This window comes from Mastigoproctus giganteus, chromosome 10, assembly GCF_048544385.1.
Source record: "Mastigoproctus giganteus isolate SK-2022 chromosome 10, ASM4854438v1, whole genome shotgun sequence".
NCBI classification, from domain to species: Eukaryota; Metazoa; Arthropoda; class Arachnida; order Uropygi; family Thelyphonidae; genus Mastigoproctus; species Mastigoproctus giganteus.
The window spans coordinates 216,992,720-217,000,121 of record NC_143584.1 but is presented as its reverse complement, the minus strand read 5'-3'; the positions used below and the strand labels follow the sequence as shown (position 1 = coordinate 217,000,121).

General features: G+C 36.6%; 2 non-coding genes across 2 annotated transcripts; one reads left to right on the top strand and one right to left on the bottom strand.

Moving 5' to 3' along the window:
• The first annotated feature begins 4,094 nt into the window (after positions 1-4,094).
• Positions 4,095-4,167, top strand: TRNAR-UCG (transfer RNA arginine (anticodon UCG)). The gene has a single exon. It is a non-coding gene; the product is annotated as a tRNA-Arg (tRNA).
• A 1,752-nt stretch (positions 4,168-5,919) lies between these two features.
• On the bottom strand, positions 5,920-5,992 carry TRNAR-UCG (transfer RNA arginine (anticodon UCG)). Its single transcript has one exon. It is a non-coding gene; the product is annotated as a tRNA-Arg (tRNA).
• Positions 5,993-7,402: the final 1,410 nt, after the last annotated feature.

Genomic DNA, 7,402 nt, shown 5'->3' with positions numbered 1-7,402 from the left:
TAACATTGACAAATGTAAAGTACTACACATGGGAAACAGCAACCCCAGAGCAACGTATCAACTCTGTGGTACTACACTGACAGTGGTAGAGAATGAAAGGGACTTGGGGGTGGTTGTGCAGGCAGATATGAAGTTCTCTGATCAGTGCAGACGGGCTGCAAGAGTAGCTCATGGAGTATTGTCAATGATGTACAGAAATTTTTCCAGCACCGATAAGGAGGTGATTATTCCATTGTATAAGGCAATGGTCAGGCCACACCTAGAGTACTGTATACAGGTCTGGAGGCCTCATTTCAAGAAGGATGTAGAGCTGCTGGAACGAGTACAGAGAAGGGCAACAAGATTAGTGAATGGAACAAAGGGGTGCTCTTACGAAGAAAGGCTTAAGATTTGCAAATTACAGTTTCTGGAGACTAGGCACCAGCGAGGTGATCTGATAGAGGTGTATAAAGCCTTGAATGGTTTAAGCATGCTCAATGCTGATGGGATTCTTCCTCTAGCTCAGAAAAATCACCTGAGAGGGCATAAATTCAAATTGAGGAAAGACAGATGTAGGATAGACGTGCGGAAATTTGCCTTTAGCCAGCGGGTGGTTGGTTGGTGGAACAGACTTCCATCCCTTGTGGTGGAGGTTGATAGCCTAAATAAGTTTAAGGCTCAGCTGGACAGATATTTTGAACGAACAGAGGGGTGAAGTGGAAGTGGGTTTTTTTTTTTTTTTTTGGCTGATGCTGCATAAGCTTGCTTTCTTGCATCAAATGCCTCTACTAATGCTAATGCTAATGCTAATCATTCCTGTCTCCAGCAGTGTACTGATCCCACAGCACCTAGGGATGACGTCACCGAAGGGCGAAGCATTGTCGACTGTGCGAGGGGTGCCGTTAGTGAAGTTGTGACAGTGGGGATGGTTCAAAGAGGGACACACACAACCACCTAACGTGCCGAGACCGTGGAACCACAACCAGTTGAAGCGAGTTGAACGGCGGTTGTCACGTGCTATCCCCCACACCGGGTGGAAAAGGCCCGGGTTCTAACCCAATCGATGACGCGAGGAACTTTAATGGATTTTTTTTTCACTCCGTGATTAAGTTAGTCGGTCTCAGGCGTAGATAGCAAGATGTTTTCCCTAGAAACTGGGGTTTTTCGTCCAGAAAACAGACAAATTGACCACAGAACACACGCAAGTAACAGACGTAAGACACAGCACAGCAGATGAATTTAATTATTCGGGTGGCCTAAATATAATAGTTTGGTTTTTTTTTTAGTTGTCACGTGCTATCCGGAATGACAGACAGCTCGTGATCCCTCAGTTAACCGCAGACTACAACCAGGGCGCACAGAAAAATGTTTTCAAGCACACCATCTAGCGGACGCTCTTGCGGATAAGCTTACGAAACATGTGACCTGTTCATGTTGACCGACCGTCATCGACACATCTGCCTACAGTGTGCATCGTTCCTGGACATTCGAGGACTGGAACAGAGCTGCCTAGTCTAATGAATCAAGGTTTTATTATGCCAATTGATTGGTGCATATTCAACGGCAAGCAGGTGAACAGCTACAACCAGACTGCGCGATTGAACAAAAGCAGGCCTGCGACGTAGTATCATGGTTTGTGGGATGTTATCATGGGCATCACTAGGGGCCCCCTCATCCCCACTGAAAACACTATCCCCACCAGATCCTGCTTTAACATTGTTTCTGATCAATTTTTTCCTCACATGGTGACCGTATATCCAGACCTACATTGTGCAGAACATTCGAACCTACATTCGAATCGTTTCTGCACAAGACCTACATTGTGCAGAAAAGATTCTACCAGATGGATGGTGATTCTACCAGCTGTGCTACCCACGAGGGCACTGAAAAGAACTGCAATAATATGTCCTCTGGAAATATTTAGCCCCATCTAATTTTAGCGACAATCTTATGCATTTTTTAAAAAATATTTTCCGCTTCTTTTTTACTTTATTTTTATTTATTATTTTATTTTTATTTATTATTTTATTTTATTTTTTTTTTATTTATTATTTTATTTTATTTATTTTTTTTTATTTATTATTTTATTTTATTTCTATTGCCTTTCTATACATCAAAATAAATAAATCATGAGAAAATTGCCAACTTTAAGTTCGACGTTTTAGCGGTCACAACAGTGGCGTAACTACCATGTAGGCAGGCAAGGCAATTGCCTCCGTACCCGGGCCCTTTAGGGGACCGGTGTCTTTGGCTGTCTCCTGTTTTTGCAATTTTCATTAATTAAGTAGGGCCCCGAACATGTTCTTTGCCTCCGAGCCCGAAAAAGGGTAGCTACACTAGTGGGTCACAACAACAATAAAAGTGTATATTCAGCGACATCAAGCGTGCTTGCTTGCTTAAATGAGTTTAAGTGAAAATTTCCAACGTTAAGTTTGGCTTTTAGGCTATTTTCGATGTTAACTGAAGAATAAAACTGTATATTTTTGCATTATCAAGTGTGATTTTGCATTATCAAATGATGCCTGGGCAGAGAGAGGAGTGTACTGCAGCCACTATTTCAATCAATGGCAGTTTCGCTTTATGGTTTTCAGATTCCATTTATTTTTTTTATTTTATTTATTTATTTTTATTTTTATTATTATTTTTTTTTTTACAGTAATAATCTATTTGTGGCCAATTCTTCCTTTGTATACCGTAAAACAGACGGTTTGGTCGCAGCTTATAAACAATACATTTTATAATATTTTTATTATAGATGTACTGTACTATAATATTGCAAGATTGCATGAAGGTACCCTTAGAAGGCCCGATTAGTTATCGGAAAAATTAATAAACGAAGTGATTGATACATTAACCCCAGGGGTTCACATCTGGTGAGTATGGGTTTGGCACACCCAGGGTCATCAGCTGGATATCATCATTCTTCTCTTTCTTGGTGATTCCCTTCTCTCTCTCTCTCTCTCAGGGTAATTCAGATTTTTTTTTTTTTTTTTTTTTGCCTGGTGTAGCGTAAGCCTCAGGCTTCCTTGCACCATAAGGCTAATAATAATAATAATAATAATAATAATAATAATAATAATAATAATAATGATAATGATAACATGCAAAGAAGAATAAGATTATTATAATACTTGCATGTTTGTTTATATATTGAACGATTTTTTTTGCGAATTTTAATCGGTGATTTTCATATTAATTTTTCATAACATATGAAACATTTCATATTTCATGATTTTCATATGTGGTTTTTGTGCAACTGACTATTAGTATTTAGATGCTAAATAATAAATATTTCCTTTTGTTTCTCATGTTCTCATATTGTAACATTAATTAATAAATATACAGATTTGTTTGTATCATATACATAGGTTGCAAATACAGTATTAAATAATAATAATAAATATACACATATGTATTGTATGTACCCCCGAAGTTTATATTCTCCCCCCCCTCCACTGCGAACACTCTGGGCTGATCCCACCCTCAACCCTGTCCCGCAATGACTAATTTACTTATAGACGAGGCAGTGCAAAATTGGAGTATGAGCTGAATGCGACGCACCTGGACTCCGATACTGAAGGGCTTTACAAAGAAAGGAAAGAGGGATCTTTTTTCTGAGTTGTCATTCTTTCTTGTATTGAATGTATTGGCGACTGTATTTTCTTGTTATCTATCCTATTCAATCTGGCCCATCAGTTTCGTAGAAATTTGAAGTAAGACTAACTGATAATTAGCGATAATTCGCCTCAAAAGCAAAATTTGAATAAAAAGGAAAAAAAAAAAACATTCCAGGTTAAATTATAAATTGCCCTAAGTTCTCGCTTGTATTTTGTAATTATTTAATGCCCCGTGTTTAATTTAGTATCATTTCCGACATATGACATTTCTGTTCACCTGATAAATTTAAGTTTCGTATTCGGCCTCAAAAACTTTTTAATTAACTTTCATTCTATTACGTTATTTAATCTAAATGTATTTCTAATTATTGATATATGAATAACACTAACTGAAAGGTTAGTTTAAAGTTTTCATTCTCTTGCAATCATTCTTTTTTTATCACATCTGTAAAGGATTAATGCAATTTTAAAAAATAATTTAAGAAGATTCGTGTCGTTGTCCGCGTGGCCTAATGGATAAGGCGTCTGACTTCGGATCAGAAGATTGCAGGTTCGAGTCCTGCCGCGGACGATGAATTTAAAATTTTTTTACACTTTATTTTTCTCCCTTTAACTTATACTCTACATAACGTAATAATGTTAAAACTGTCGTCCTTTTCACAATATTACATTGTTATTATTAATCATATTTATTCTCCACATCTTTAATATACTACATTAATTGGAATCATAGTACTTAACAAAACCTTTCGAAATTGTATTTCCAAATATACTGTATTGAAGAATAATTATTACGCCCAACATTTCCATAGTGTGTTCATATATTGACAACACTGTTACAGAAATGCTGTCAACAGTGCACTTTAAATTGAATTAGAACTTCAATTTTCTATACAGGCAAGAAACAAGCTGCAACGATTAGTGCTACTTCAAATTTCGCAGAACTTTTTATTTCTCTGAAACGAAATCGTCAATGTTTAATAAGCAGCTTGTAATTTACTATAAAATTAAGAGCAAAATACCATTAAAAAGAATTGGTAATTCTGTTTTTCAGCGATATATGGTGATTTTTCCCAGCACTCCTTGCGCATCAGCTCCGATCTGTGACAGAACCTGTGATTGCAACCTGTTATTCGGATGCGCGTCTGTATGCTGGGAATTTACGTGGTGTAAATAAATGAAAGGGGTAAGGATGGCTAGCAATTATTATCTATTATTATTTTTAATAGATAATACCATGGTCACCAAATTATTAATGTGTAACCATGGGATTAATAATAATAAAATAATTGATTATTATTATTATAATATAATAATAATAATTGAGTAATAATAAAAATCTTGTCGAGTATTAATTCAACCTCAACGATTTTGCAAAGAAAGAATATGGATATTGGTCAAGCTGCATTGGGCATAGAAATATCGTTTAATTAAATGAAAAAAAATTAAGAAATGCATTTGAAAAGATCACCAAGGAAGCATTATCTATTGCACAAAAATGGGGTATACCTTGCCAATTTGCAAAGAATGGAGGCGATTTGTTACGAAACATTTTGATGAACTGGCATAGGAATACTGATTTGAAAATACAGAACTGCTCTTTGCATTAGCATTAGTAGAGGCGTTTGATGCAAGAAAGCAAGCTTATGCAGCATCAGCCAAAAAAGCCTTAAACTTATTTAGGCTATCAACTTCCACGACAAGGGATGGAATTCTATTCCACCAACCAACCACCCGCTGGCTAAAGGCAAATTTCCTCACGTCTATCCTACATCTGTCTTTTCTCAATTTGAATTTATGCCCTCTCAGGTGATTATTCTGAGCAAAAGGAAGAATCCCATCAGCATTGAGCATGCTCAAACCATTCAAGGCTTTATACACCTCTATCAGATCACCTCGCTGGTGCCTAGTCCCCAGACACTGTAATTTGCAAAACTTAAGCCTTTCTTTGTAAGAGCACCCCTTTGTTCCATTCCCTAATCTTGTTGCCCTTCTCTGTACTCGTTCCAGCATCTCTACATCCTTCTTGAAATGAGGCCTCCAGACCTGTATACAGTATTGTAGGTGTGGCCTGACCATTGCCTTATACAAGGGAATAATCACCTCCTTATCCCTGCTAGAAAAATTCCTATATATCATCGACAATACACCATGAGCTACTCTTGCAGCCCGTCTGCACTGCTCAGAAAACTTCATATCTGCCTGCACAACCACCCAAAATGGAAAGTCCTGGGTCCGTCGAGGATTTGAACCCGGAAACTCTCGCACCCAAAGCGAGCATCATACCCCTAGACCAATGGGCCATTAAAAATTTCAAACTCATCGTCCGCGGCAGGACTCGAACCTGCAATCTTCTGATCCGAAGTCAGACGCCTTATCCATTAGGCCACGCGGACAACAGTTAGCATTTTTTGAAGTTAACATTTTTTTAATCGTTTAATTGACTTAGTGTCTACCCAAATGCGCAAAAGGTTTCAAGGACTAAATACATTTTCTGACTTCTTTGCATTTCTTACTCTAACTCAGTTAATCCAAATGGATGAAAATTCCATTATAAAAAAAACTCAGAGAAGGTGCAAAAGAATTTTCAAGTGGCTTTGCAGAATCATTTTCAATGCAATTACTACTTGCGTAAAGTCATTAAAAGTGAAATTGCAAAAATTGAAACTAATTGCGAATTTGCAGAACTAGTCATAGGAAAATACTATGATATGATTGCCCACACTAAACTTTGCATTGAGACCCACTTTTCCTAGGCACTGCATATATATATATATATATTTAATATATATATATATATTAAAAATTATTATTAAAAATTAATAATTCTGTTGAAAAGTGCAAAGATGGATGCGTAAATTACACAAAATGCTAAAACTAATAGGAGAAAGATAGCAGAAATTGGAGATGTTGAAGGAATGACAAAGAAAGAAAGAATGTGAATATCCTATATGATATAATGAAGTAAGCAAAATTATAGGCTGAATTGGATAGCCAATTAGAGGGGAGAGAACTGTAAAGCAAAAAAATGATTAATTTAATACAGTATATAGAGTAATAGCAAGCATCAGATAAAGATGGGAAATTTTGGTAATAAGTCCAAGAAATGGGTGGAGAAATTATAAGATTGCAATTTGATGTTAGCTAAAAATAAATATTGATACATAATGAGGTAATTATTTATTATAGTTGAAACTTAAGTCACGTTAACTGACATGATTCGCAGTCAAAGTGTTAAATTAGAAGAAACATTTTATCCCCTTTTTTAGCACATTTCGGAATAAAAGTGCCTAGGCCTACAAACACCAAAATCCAGCCTTGACTGTAATCTAAATTAATCCACACACCATCAGGCATCTCTCATATTGCGGAGTTATACTCCGCAGCTAGGTTGTCGTCATGAAAACACCAGGGTACCTACCCGCTCGCTGATGAAGAGCCAATAAGCTCCGAATCGGTGCCGTATGGGTGATGGTATCCGCTGAGAATAAGTAATAATAGTCTTCTCCTATGGTGAAGCGTTATTTATTCGAGGTAGTGCAATATCATGGTAACTCGTTGTGAAGGTATTCACAATATAAGAGATACTTAATTATGCCGGTTATAACTACTTAAGTAATTGGCTATGTACAGAAATGATGCAATTGCACTAACTTTTACGCTAGTAAACCTTAAGTTTAATGCATTTTATAAATTGACGATATAGCTCTAAAGCGTAATAATGACAGACGACTACTATAATGACAGACGACTACTATAATGACAGACGACTGTATAATACCAGACAATTCTGTGATTATAATAAG